This window comes from Polistes dominula, unplaced genomic scaffold (assembly GCF_049000335.1).
Source record: "Polistes dominula isolate Pdom_NZ unplaced genomic scaffold, Pdom_raw_medaka contig_26, whole genome shotgun sequence".
Classification (NCBI taxonomy): domain Eukaryota; kingdom Metazoa; phylum Arthropoda; class Insecta; order Hymenoptera; family Vespidae; genus Polistes; species Polistes dominula.
The window spans coordinates 628,111-642,139 of NW_028300939.1; the positions used below are offsets into that span (position 1 = coordinate 628,111).

Below are 14,029 nucleotides of genomic sequence, written 5' to 3' on the forward strand. Positions count from 1 at the left end.
TACCCATCCTGCAGTCATCAACGAAGACTAAAAGTAAGTATATTTTACTATCAAACATTTCTATGATAATTTCAATTGATTTTTATTACAACAATGATCTTAATTGTTCTTTTTCTTTTTCTGTTTCAGAAAATCATTGCAATCGAGCGCGTAGGCAATGAGGTTCTCGTGTGTTGCATCGTGTTAAAATAAAATATAAAAAAGTCGACAAGTAGATTCAGTGTTGATCGTCGCATGTTAAAGTTTCGTTTGCTCGGTTAAGAAACTCGCAAGTTTCTTTTATTAAGTTTAAACGTGTGTTCATCGTCATCCTAAGGGTAGGATACCCATCCTGCATTCATCCTGCATCCATCAAAGTGAGTATATTTTTCTATTAAACATTTTCTCAATAACTATAATAATTTTTATATAACAACAATTTATATTATTTTGTTTTTATTTGTGTTTCAGATCATCGTTGGAATGGTATTCACATTTTATTAATTAAATTCATTTAGAAATTCGTTTAACACTAGATTTGTTCACTATTGTTTTGTTCACTATTTTTTTAAAAATTTACAAACATTGTTTAAATGAAAAAGTTGGTAGAGGAGAGGAATTAATATTTATGCATATTTCATTACAGCATTAAAAATTAATATATATTTTTAAAAAATATTCTATTTTAAAAGTAATTAAATTTAAATTTTATTAAATTACAATTAATTGAAATATTTCTATTTTATATATATGTAACAAAAAAGTTTGAAATGAATCACATTTGCTCGGTCCATAAATCTAGTGTTAATTGAATTAATTGCATTTATTATTATATATGTTTTATAGTCATTATTTGGGCATTGTCATCATTATCCTAAGGATAGGAGACCCATTGTGTATTCATCAATAAAGATTTAAAGTGAGTATATTTTTGTATTAAATAATTCCTCAAAAATTTTAATGATTATCTGTAATAGTAATGATATTAATAGTATTGTTTTTTATTTCAGTTTCAGATTGCAATAGTGCGCGAAGCAATATGTGCAGTGTTTATGGTGGTATTATCAAACTGCGTGCAATGCAGTCTTTGAATTAGTGCAGTTTAGAATCAGTGATCGGGCGAGTAATAAATTAAAATCAAACGCGAATTAGAGTCAGTGTTGTTCGTCGTATAATAAAATATCGGTTTCGCGATAAGAAACTCATCTATAGTTTCTTATTTTCGTTCATACCGCGTTTTTAGATTCACGCGAGGTGCATCACCATGGTGCAATAGAGCTGCATCTCCTTGGAATGCATTGTAAGTATTCATTTTTATTTACATTTTATTCGATTTTATTTTATATGATTTTGGATAATATTCTAGATAACTTATCGTATTGTTTTATTTTATTTTACAGATATAACCATGGATTCTCTTCCTTTCAAAGATGTTGGATGAATTCTTCGATGGATCTTCGATGGATCTTCTTCAATGGCAAATCGAGTATCGTCTTCCATGGTCAGACTACAATACTTGCTGCGAAGTAGGAGTGTTTTGGAGCCATCGCAGAACTTCTTAAACCGTGAGTTTTTATTTAAAGTCCCTCCAGTGCTCAATCATGCCGAGGATGAAAGGTCCAAATCGGCACGAGTTACTGGTTGTAATTATTTAAATAAATTATTGACGAGCACATGAGTAATTCCTTTTTAGGAGTTACTCATGAAAATTGTATATTTTATTATATGTTTTATTGTATGTTTTATTATTAGTTCAGGATAGGTTTTCTTGTCTCATCGGTTAAATTCATTTAATTCATAATGCAATTAATAAATGCACTCTCTTTTTTATTACGTTTATAAAAGCATGTAATAAATGTCTTACATGCATTGCTACGTACATAGTTTATCTAATCGAAATTAATTTTGATATATCAATACTTTGATATTTTAAATAAATGAGCAAGAAGACAAACTTATTCGCGACGGATAGACTTTGGCAGTTAAGTGGTGGCTCAAAGCCCAGTTCTTTCATTAGAACAGCCAACTTAATGAAAGGAGTCGTCCGAGGTTTGCAAAAAATATCCATCATTATTGTAGAGTCTTTTAATACAACCTTACCTCGAAGCTATAATTGTTTCATATGGGGTAACTTTTTTTTTCATTCGCTTGTTTAAGTCATTATTCACCAAATGACTTGTAGAGTCCTTAGTCGCTTAGATGAATTTTTATTAAAATCTTTTGATATATTTATATATGTGTTAATCATATTTTTTAGATCAGGATTTTCAGCTTCTAATATACTAATCTCCCGTTTCTCCCCCCCATACTTTCTGCGTTCTCATCTATGCGTGTGCCCAGGTGTTACACGTATAGGTGAGAAACAGTTAGCGTGGGTTTAGTTTTAGTTTTTTCCCCTATTGGCGGCTGTTATTGTGCTAGTGATTGCACGATGTACTTTACACCTGTGTGTGCGTATTAGGTAGTGTGTATTGTACATCGTTTCGCGATATTTTTTATTCATTTAATACATTATTAAATACTCAAAGCACTACTTTCTCATATCACGTTTCTGTGTATTCTTATATTTATATTAAATATTTCTAATTTGTTTGATAATCTCGTTTGCATAGTAGAGTTACTGCATTTATTTGTGGAAACTTTGATATACTTGTATATTACTAGTATGCATATATATACTAGTGTATACTTGTATTTTTGCTTTAGTTTTTTATGCAATAATCATTAGCCTTGGCAGTCGATTACAGCAAAATACGTACGTATACCCATTAGCATATAAGTTTAGAAAACGTGGTTGAACTAGGGTGTCGGAGGTGCCCCGGGGCATGCTCTCTAGTGTAGGCTTTTGCACCCTGGTGGTATGTGTGAGAACCGTGGAGTGAGTGGGTGGGTATGTATGGTTTTTCTTAAAATGGGTAAAAATATGGGTAATAGGCAGGCAGGTAGCATACTTCTCTGAATGAATGTGAAAACTTTAATTTTAAGTAGGTAGGATCCAGGAAAGGCATTAGACTTCTTGCTTCCACTCCGGAGTGGAAATTCCGCCTCCTGGTTTATACAGAATTGTTACAAAATTTGATCATCTCATTCTATATTATGTTTGATTTGTTAATTTATTTTGTAACTATTCTGTGATCTTTATTATGTATCATGATTCAAAGGTATTTGCAACCATTTGAAAAATTTATTTCTACTTCGATTTTATCTCGAACGAGATAGAGTCGAATCAAATTCGCAAATTCTTTGATGCATTTGATACTTAGTTTTAAGTATTTCAGGATTAGCACTACGCACTATCGCGATTTTATCTTGCAGCTGGAAATATTTCATATAAATAAATATAACAAAGTATTGCAAGAAAATGCATTGCATTTATTGCACTTTTTATTTCAATTCCATTTTATTACTCGACGTTAAAAGTGCGAAGTGTTATTAGGTCATCGAGGGAAATTATTATCTGCTTGGACATTCGATTAAATATTCTCGTGTATGATCAATGAACTCCAAGTTCATTGATGGTCCACGAGCTAGACAAGTGTACGGGAAATGTAAATTAATTTTTTAATATAATTGAGAATTAGAATCATAACAAAATACGAGTTCATTTGCAAAATTAGTATGAAAGATCTTATCTTGCTCGCACGTAGGAAATGTCCAAATGCAGTTTTCATGGAATGAAGAAAGAAGAGGCTTAATGCCGAAGAGGCCCCCACTTAATTGTGGCTCAAGAGGGCAACTACAGGCTATTGAGTTATTTTCAAAGGTTCAACAGCAAGTTTGAACCTTTAGAGAATAGCTCTCTAGTCATATTTTATATTTTATTGTTTTACTTTTTTGCTCGTCATTAATTTCTAGTTGTAATTGGAGATGATGGACCATTCCATCTCCTTGGGACACCAAATGCGTGTCTATATCGTCAAAAAGATGCATACGTGTTTAGTTAGTTTCTTGTCAAAATATTTAAATTTCCTTTTTATTACATTTTGAAACATAATTATCGTCTTTTTAATATTAAAGTAATCTCTCTTTTTTTTTTTTTCGTCTTTAAGATTTTTCACTTTGATCGCAATTGAATTATTAAATTTGTAATTTTTTCTTTTCTATATAATGCAGTTTAAAAAAGTATTAGTTATAATAATTAATAGTTATTATTTTCTCTAGTAAATTAATATTTGTACTTTTACTTTTTTTTATTTTTTTTATAAATGTCAAATCACGCGTTTAAATTCAATTTTATTGCAACTTTAAATAGAGCTTTTATAAAAAGTAAATAGGGAATTCAATTTGAAAAGTGCATCTGCTATTTGGACGATGTATATGTCAGGCTATTGTATCTCACTTGATTCTATAATTAATATAGTTTTCTTTTTGTTACAGGTGATCATCGTTGGATTTAACAACAAACCTTTGGGATCTTTTACTATTTTAATTCTTAAAATTGTTTCATTTTGAATATATGTATGTATAATGGCATTTCTGAAGGCACACACAAATTTTTTCAATTTGACAATTGAATATAATTATTTAATATTCTATTACAGTATAACTATACTATATATTCTATTACAGGATACATCATATAATATCATATACTATCATAGAATATTGTATTCTTTGACAGTATTGTACCATCATCGCGTTAATTATCTACTATCGCCCACTTTTGGTAAGTGTATAACTAAGAGTAATAACTAAAATGAATCTGGTTAGGTAAAATGTGGACTTTTGAAATCTCTACTTTTAAATTACCTTTAAAGTCAATTATTGTGATAATAATTTAATACAGTTACATTAACGAAGAATTTTCTCTAAAATACTTATATATACATACCTAAAGAAAAAAGTGCGCTAATTTGGTTGCGTTAGATGTAAATTCGAGAGGAAGCTATTAGAAAAAAGAAAAAAAGTAAAAGAAGAAGAAGGTAAAACTGAATTGTTTGGAAAGCTTTGAAAATGGTGGTTGAGAGTATAGGATCGTAGTGCGAACGAAATGGCAATAAAGACTACTCTAGGGGGGTAAGAATGAGGAGAGGAAGAACAGGAGAAGAAGAATGTGGAAAAGGAGAGAGAGAAAAATAAAAAAAAGAAGTAGATGATGAGGTAGATAGGTTGTGGTGGTGGTGGTTAAGGAGTATGGTGTCTAGGAAAAGTAAAGTAAGAGGAAAAGGAGAAACGAGACTTCGTGGAAAGCTTAATTGTTTGGCTGGGCGGGTGGGGGTGGAGGTTGAGGAAGGAAAGAAGCAGGAAGATTAGAATAAAGCTTGCTTTGTGGTTGAAGATGGTCTATAGCATGGTGTGGTGGTAGCTTGGTCGTAGTGTGGTCGCGTAGTATGGTCGTCTTCCAATCTGAAGTTGCGAAGCTTACGAAAAGGAGAAAAGGGAAAGAAAGAAAGAAAAAAAAAAGGAAGATTGAAGGAAAGAGAAATAGAAAGAGAGAGATAAATAGAATCAGTTTGGTGGTGCGTTTGCAAAGAGAAAGATGGCGGAGGTATGGGGGTAAAAGAGTAGTAGGAATACATCTACCCTAGCTCGTAAGGATCCTAGAATGAAAAAAACTCAAATGGAACGGCCATACTGGCACTTATTTATTTTTTCCCTTTTTTTCTCTTTTTATTCTTTTTTTTTCTTCTTCTTTTTTAATTTTTTCCTTTTATCTTTCTTTCTTTCTTTCTCTTTTTTACTTTGGCAAACTCGAGAAAGTGGCGAGAATTTAATTAAGAATTTCCATGAGCCATATTGCCGCTGGCACACACGTGTTCCCATAGCCACCGTATCACGTGACTCGAAGAAGAGATTCTAATTAAATCGAAAGAAATCTTTTTCCTTTATCGTCGAGATTCTTTTTCTCACTTCCATCCACTCTTTCTCTTTCTCTTTCTTTTTCGTTAAATTTAATACGAGACAATTTAGCATAGGAAAAAAAATTTACATTTTAATCGGTCCACGTCTTGTTTAAATCGTACACGTTGTACGAATAAAAAAAGGAGAGGAGAGATAATAATAAATTTCTTAAAAATTAGTTTCGATTATAACTCTCTCTATTACTTCGGGATTAAATTGGCTCAGAAGTATAATGTTCGGTATTTCCAATAAAATGAAATTCTAACGCGTTCTATTTCATTTAAATAGAAAATATTAGAAAGTTTTCTATACTGAATAAAAGTACACAAGGATTATTTATTTAAATGTAAAATACTTGTGAGTTTTATTTAAACGAGAGGTTTCAAAATTATTATTTTATTATACGTTGATTTTTTGAAGAAACTTGTTTTTAATGAACAACGCGAATAAGAGGATAAGATATTCAGAACATTTGAAGAAAATCTACGAAGTATCTTTTTCCAAGATAACACTTTGATTAAAGGTTGAAATTAGAATTTTCTTGATAGAGTAAAAGTAATGTGCAAAAGCAACTTCTTTGACACAAAGTTTTCCAAGTGATTCCAATATCTTTATTACAACTACGTTAAATACTAATCGAAATTAATCTTTTTTCTCTAACTTAATATAATATTTTACAAATGGTTTTATTTTTAAATATACATACGTAGGAGAGATATATGAAACTGATTAATCTTTGAAAAGATGAAAAAAAGAAAAGAAAAAAAAATACGTAGGAAAGATTATGTCTGCACTTACGCTTGCCAAAGGGACGATCTTTCTTGTCCTACTACCAACCCAACAGACCTCTTACCTTCTTTTTCGGGTGCACGACAATACACTCTATTCTTTGCTTTGACGTTGATCAATGATTCGTCAGCAATATACGTATACCTATATATATATATATATATATATATTTAGTACATAAATATACTATAGAGGAAAAGCACGTAGAGTATCTTTTTTACCGGTACATTATATTATCTAAATTAATAAATTATATTATTTTATATATGTACTAAAATTTTATATATATATATATATATATATATATTCTTCGATATAATTTTTCTTTTCTTTTTTAATCTTTTCTGCATAGATATGTACATAAATATCAAATGGATAGGAATGAATGGAAGTGCATGTTGATTATAATAAATCATTTAAAAGAGAGACAATTCTATACAACCCGTTTATTGTAAGCTTGAATCATATATTAAATAGTATTTATGTTTAAATATATAACTCAAGTATCAAATATGTGTGTATGTGTACTACTACATGTACGTTATCTCATACATCCTGAAAACATTATTTTATTTATTTCTTTGTTTATCATCCGCCTGTTACGTTTATTCATTACCGCACATATGATTTTGCATCTTAAAATAATGAAAAGAAAAAAACAATCTACACCTACTATTTATTACAAGGAATCAATTTTATGTGTGTATTTTATACATATATAAAATATGTATAATATCGTCGACGTTCGTTACGATTTATTACGATTCGCGAGATTCCCTTTTGCGCGTTTCTCTAAAATTTGATTATACTAATTAGTAAGAGAAACAATGTATACAAAAGATATCTTTCGCTAGCTAAGAGAAATAAAAATAAAAAAAAAATAAAAGAAAGAAAGAATATTTATTTTCTAGTCGAACTTTTATTTTATTTTTTTTTATGTTTAAATCTGTTCTTGTTAGGGAAAAACTTAGCCCATGTCACGTATTTTTAGTTTCAAGATATTATTCTTATTAACAAGGACAATTTTATTTTTTAAGATGTAAATGTAAATGTTCTTTAATACGTACGTAAAATTATATATTTGACAAATTTAATAGAGATTATAATATTGTATCTAATCGATAAAAACTCGAATAATATCTTTTTCTTTTTTGATTTTATTTCGATGAAATCATGATCGAATAAAAATCTTTGGATCAAATCAACATATCAAAGAGTAACTTTTGTCACATATCAGATTCTTAACTATAAGTCCACAGTTTTTTTCTTTTAATGTATAAATCTTATATATCGTACAAGAGTCGAATTTTATATTGTTTTGTCTTTCTTTTACGAATTCGTGACATGGTACAGTTTATATCCCTTTACGATTACAGAAATATCATGTACGTATGTAAATTCGATGCGTTCGAGAAAAAAAAAATTCGTTTGTTTTTTTTTTTCTTCTTTTTATTTCCGATATATTTTTTTTTATTGAAAGGTCAGCATACTCGTTCGAATCCAGTCCTATTTTGAAACTCGTATCGAACTCGCCAAGGATAATTTGCGTCTTTTTGCATTATCTTATATATATTATCATTATTATTATTTCATTTATTTCGATTACTAAAGAGAAACGACGAAAATCGTCGAGTTTTCTTCTTCTTCTTTTTCTTAGTCATATTTATTTGAAATATATAATTGTATATATATATTTCATATTCCTTTTTTGGATTTAGTTGAATCTAAAAGAAAAACGTAAACATAATTTTTCTTTATCTTTTTTCAGATCTCTTACAATTAGTACAGAAGAGATAGTTTAGCTAGGATTTTTTTAAGCGTTTTTTTATATCCTAAAATTATTTAAATAGGATGATCATTTATTTCCGTACCCAGAAAATCCGATTTTCGCCGTAGTTCGATTTATAAATCGATCGACAAAAACTTTCTCCATCTAATCTATCTATCTATCTATCTATCTATATATCTATTTCGACAAAATTTATCTAGTTAATTTCACATCGATTCTAATTATAATATGCCGGGTGGCGGCTCTCTTGAATATAATTATGATACGCACACACGCGCAAATATTTCTGCACGCGTGTTCCCCCTTTTTTTTTTAAGACGATTACTAAGAATTTATTTTACTTATATACGTATATATAAGTATAATCATAATTATAATAATATAATCAAATAATTACAAATAAAATAATAATAATATATAATATAGTGTAATAAGTATTCTCATAATAATATAATAAAAATAATAACAATAGTAATAATAATTCTATCTAGAAAAGAATCATTTTCGCTTTTATTTTAATTGTTTTAGAAAAAAAAAAAGAAAATTATCTTTCGTGTTTGCTCCTTCCTTTTCTTACTAATAACTATAACTCTGATCTCAATATCCTTCATTTTCGTTTTTAATCTCTAAGTCTTATTACGATCTATAATAATTATCATTTAATGAGCTTACAATCGAGATGCATACGACGACGATGCGTTTGCGAATTCGATCTCTCGTATCTCTTTTTCTTTCTTTTTTTTTTTCATTTTTTTTTCTTGTACACAGTGGACGGATATACGAGCTACAATTTAGTTTAATATCGTCTACCTTTCGTCCACGTTCTTCTACTATATTTTTTCTCTCTCTCATAATAGAAAAAAAAAATCAAACAAAAAAGAAGAATAATTGCAAAGTATCATCATCATAGTACATATTTTCAATATTTTATTGATAATCTAATGAATTGATTTCAAGGAATAAAATAATCTTTACGATTACTGATATTTCAATAATTAAGTAGGAGAAAAGACCTTATTTACGAGATTATGTTTAGCATAGATCGATTTTTAATCGAATTAAACAATTAAAATCGTTTAACAACGCGACACACGATTTTTTAATTCACTTTTTAATTTTTATTTTTGGCACGACATCTTATCAATTATTTTTAGTAGAATAGACAAAGAGATATAATAATTAAAATAATAATAATAATAATAATAATAATAAAAATAACGTTCCTATTTTTCAACTGTTAATCGCTTTCGCATCGTTATCGTTCTAGCATGGTTAAGTGTGACGTTTTTACATCGTTCACAGCCTCCCCATTTCTCTTTCTTCCCTCTTTCCATCCCCCATTCACCTGGTTAACATCCCTTAATGATAATTTATTTATAATTATCTTATATATGAACACTTATGATATTAAACCCTCTTACCGATTAATAGAAAAGGAAGGCTTACTTTCGTATTTTCTCTTTCTCTCTCTCTCTTTCTCTTTCTCTCTTTCTCATTCATTTCTAATTTCCCTGTTTTTTTTTCTATTTTTTTGTTTTGTTTTAAAGAAGAAGAATTATTTAAACGAAAGGGAAAAATATGGAGGGAGAGAGAAAGACAAAAAAACACGCACGCACGTTTGCATGCAAGGATAATCTCTTTCCATCATTCTATGTTTTTTTTTGGTTTTTTTTTTTTGTTATCTTTTTAAATATCATAAAGTAATATACTTTACTTATAATAGTAATCAACATTATCATTATTATTACTGTTATTATAATTATTATCTTTCTTTTATATAATCTTATAAATATTAATTAATCTATATCTATATATATATGTATATATAGATCCTTGTATCTTATATCGTACACATCTCACGCACATATATGAATATGATTAATTTATGTATTTATATATCGTCTACGTTCAAACAAAAATTATTAACTAACATTTATACTAATCTGAATTATTGCTCATGGAACAAAATTTGTAAATGAAAAAACCAATGCTTTCTACTATATTTTCTTTCTGTAACAGAATATATATAGCAAGCTTTATATTGATCGTTTATTAAACATTATGTTTATTAAGAAATTTTTAGTTAATAATTTTTGCTCGAACATAAACGATATATATATATTATATATATTTATATATTTAATATTTTCTCTCTTTCTTCCTTGCACTCTCTCTTAATATCATAAGCATGGGTTTCCATGTGTTTCTCTGTATGTTATCATCTTCGTGTGTATATTATATTTATAACGTGCAACGTGTTTTTTTGTTTTTGTTTTTCTATAAGTAAACATCCGTTTTACTATCACTCACTCCCATTTTTTCTTACACACACACACACACATAAACACACTCATTCATTCTCGCATAATAATTTTGTTTAATTACATGCATATCGTATATATTCCATTCATTTTTATTTATTTATATATTTATATCTGTATTTATATTTGTATTCGTATATCTATATATGTATATATATATATATATATATCTATGTATATAATTATTTATGTATATATTTATAACGTGCGTCACTTAGAACACTATGAGGTTTATCTTAACAAATGACAGAGATCGTTTTTACATACGGCGAAATATCGATACAAATCGAAAGGTGATAAGGGGGTAGAAGGATGGGGAGGGGTAAGCAGGGAGATAGTAGTCAAATCGAAATCATTGTCGCTTTTCTTAATTATTTTTTTTTTTTTTTATCCTCGTATCCCTTTTTTTTTTTTAATTGACACCGTGCCACGCATTATACACCCATTTATAAATATATTTTTTTCTGAATATATTTTTCTCAGCAATACGCGTGCTGCTTCTCGAATGGAGAATTAAAAAAAGTCAAAAGAAAGAAAAAATAGAGAAATTCAAAAAGGAAATAAAGAACAATGTTTTTCGAAGAAAAAAAAAAGAACAGAATCTCTCTCTCTCTATCTCTTCTCGTAAAAATAATCGAACATATTATTATATCGATGATAATAACGTACGATGATACTGATTTGATTTCGATCGAGATATCGTAGAAAATATCCTTTATTCTTTTTTAGGAAATTTTGTCGTTGTTCTTCTTTCATCGATCTTTTTTGTCCAAAACCTAGTCCTTTATTTTTCATATTCTTCTTATCTATTCTCTTCACTGTTTTTGTGTTTTCATCGAAGTATCCAACTTCCTTCTCGAGAGAAGAATGTACAATAAAGATGATAAACAAGGACTAGACAGGTAGAAATGATGGGGGAAAGGAACGGGAGAAAGGATAAGGGTCGAAGAGATAGACACACGCCCTTTTTCGTTAATTATTCATCACGTCACAATTGCACTAACGTAATGTTGTATTTTTGAAGTATGTATATCTTCGTGGTCTGACATAGTTATGTCTAAATCTTATCACAAGTGCTCGATCCATCCTTGCATCCTCGACAATCGGACAGTCTGAAACATAAATGAATATCATCAAATAGTCATTAAACGTAATTATTATTATTAACATTATATATAAACTGTTTATCTTGAAAGGGGTGCAAGTTCATTTTATGTTGTTACCAGAAAATAAAAGTATTTATTAATTGTGTCATAAGTTTTGGTAATGTTTCTATTAATTTATCGATATGTAATTTAATTATATCATTTGATTATATTATAATTATATTTCTTTGAAGCTAATTTAACTAAAATAATATGTATATTTACGTGCTGTAAATGGACTTGCACAATTTTCAAAATAAATGGTCCATATGTAACACGATTATCATTAGACCTTATATAAATATATATAAACCGTGTATTTGTAATTAATTTCTTACCATACTAAATGCATTTGAAATTATCAAAGTTTAAAGAAAAAATCGTACAATCCTGAGATACCGTGATCCGACAAAAAGCATTGCTCTTCGATATCATATGATCGAGCTAACGTGTACACCTGCGAAAATACAAACCGAATTCGTTATCGTTTTAACTAGTTGACAAAAAAAAAAAAAGAAAAAGAAGCGCGAGTATAACGTCGATACGAAAACGCTTTTATTTTTGAAGTTATCATCGATACGCATATATTATAACGTAAGTATTATTAGCCTAATGCCTTTCGTGAAAAGGGAACCACTTGTCCAAACAACAGATTTTTCTATAAACTTCCTACGATGTTCCATGAAAAATTAATTTCAAGTTATATCATTCGAATGAGAATAATTTTCGTACGATATGCAATAAAGTTAGAGATACTATTTTACTTTATTATCAACAATTTTTCTTAATATTATTTATTACTTAACCAAGGACAAAAATTCGTCCCACACGAATAAAAAAAAATGATTAAATATATTTTTCATTACGGACAATTTTTCTTTTTTATTACGCAACGAAAGGAACGAGGAGAAAGGAAAGACAAAAGGAAAGATGGAACGCGAGTAAAAAAAGAATAAGAAAAAGAAAAAAATAGGATAGAATGGAAACTAAAAATAAGAACGGAAATGAGAGAAATTTCAGAAAAGAGTTCCGAGTTTCTTCTTTTGCTCGATTTGCTAGCGTAAGTCTTGGTACCGGACGTTACCCGGCATTCGTACGATAAAGACGCGAACCAAGAAGAAGGGAATAGTCAAAAAAAGGGAAAGAAAGAACGAAAGAAAAAGAAGAAGGAAAAAAAGAAGAAGAAGGAGAACGAGATCGTTCAAACGGAAGCATTGTTTAGGAACAACTCGATATATATACTCGTGGAAAAGAGATGGAAGAGAACCGAATTCAACCCCTTCCCACCCTTGTTCCCTTCTTCCTTTCCACTCCTCGTACTTTCTCATTCTCTTTCTCTCCTTCTCTCTACGTAGCAAACGTGATTTACATGCACGCCCCCAACAGTCGTAGTTCGCTTTTATCGTAGCACTTTTCGCGTAACCATACATACATACATACATGCATGCATGCATGCATGCATGCACATAGATATGTAGGACTGGTACAGTTGAAAGCGTAGGAAGACAAGAATAAAAAGAGAGAGAGAGGAAGGACGACAAGGACGAACGGACGGACGGACGGGGTTCGTTCGAAAATCCTGGAATTGGGTTTTACGTTTGGCACGTCATTACTTTGTTTATGAGCGTAGGAATGCGTTGAGACAGGGAAGAATAAGTGGTAGTAGTACCTCATACCAGGTTCTAATATTTACCGGTCGGTCAAGCTCGTCGCGCCATTTTGCTAGGGACTCGCGAAAAAAAAAGAAAATAAAAAGTGTTCAAACCTATACGACAAAAATGAACAAAAAATGGAGAAAAATAATTCAAACGGAGGTAAAGAGAGGGATAGGGGTTTACGTGGCAAAACGTTCAAAAGAGAAGAGTATAGCACTTCAGATCGTATCGTTGGAGGATCTGTGTGGGACACTTTGGCAAGAAACCAATAGCGAATAATTTCTACGTTTAGAAAGGACACGTTTAGTTATCCTTTTATTTATTTTTTCTTTTTCATTTTTTATCGCCTCTTTCGACAATATTTTTATTCGATTTTAACGTTCGTAAATGATGAATAATATTTTTGACTCGTAATCGGAAACTTGCAAACGAACGTGTTCTCCAAAATGGCAGAGACAATGAGGATACCAAAACGAATATAAAAAATTTAGACTTTTTTTTTAGGAATTT

The 14,029-nt window shown here is 29.5% G+C and overlaps 1 protein-coding gene and 1 long non-coding RNA gene across 3 annotated transcripts in view; one reads left to right on the forward strand and one right to left on the reverse strand.

Moving 5' to 3' along the window:
- The first annotated feature begins 3 nt into the window (after positions 1–3).
- On the forward strand, positions 4–7,495 carry LOC149032853 (uncharacterized). Its single transcript, XR_016176193.1, has 2 exons — positions 4–1,279; positions 1,380–7,495. It is a non-coding gene; the product is annotated as an uncharacterized LOC149032853 (long non-coding RNA).
- Positions 7,041–14,029, reverse strand: part of foxo (forkhead box, sub-group O) — an 89,214-nt gene continuing 82,225 nt past the window's right edge. For both annotated transcript variants that reach the window (XM_015332230.2, XM_089171446.1), the window contains exon 9: positions 7,041–11,831. The gene's annotated coding sequence lies outside the window, so the exon portion shown is untranslated. The remainder of the gene's footprint in view (positions 11,832–14,029) is intronic.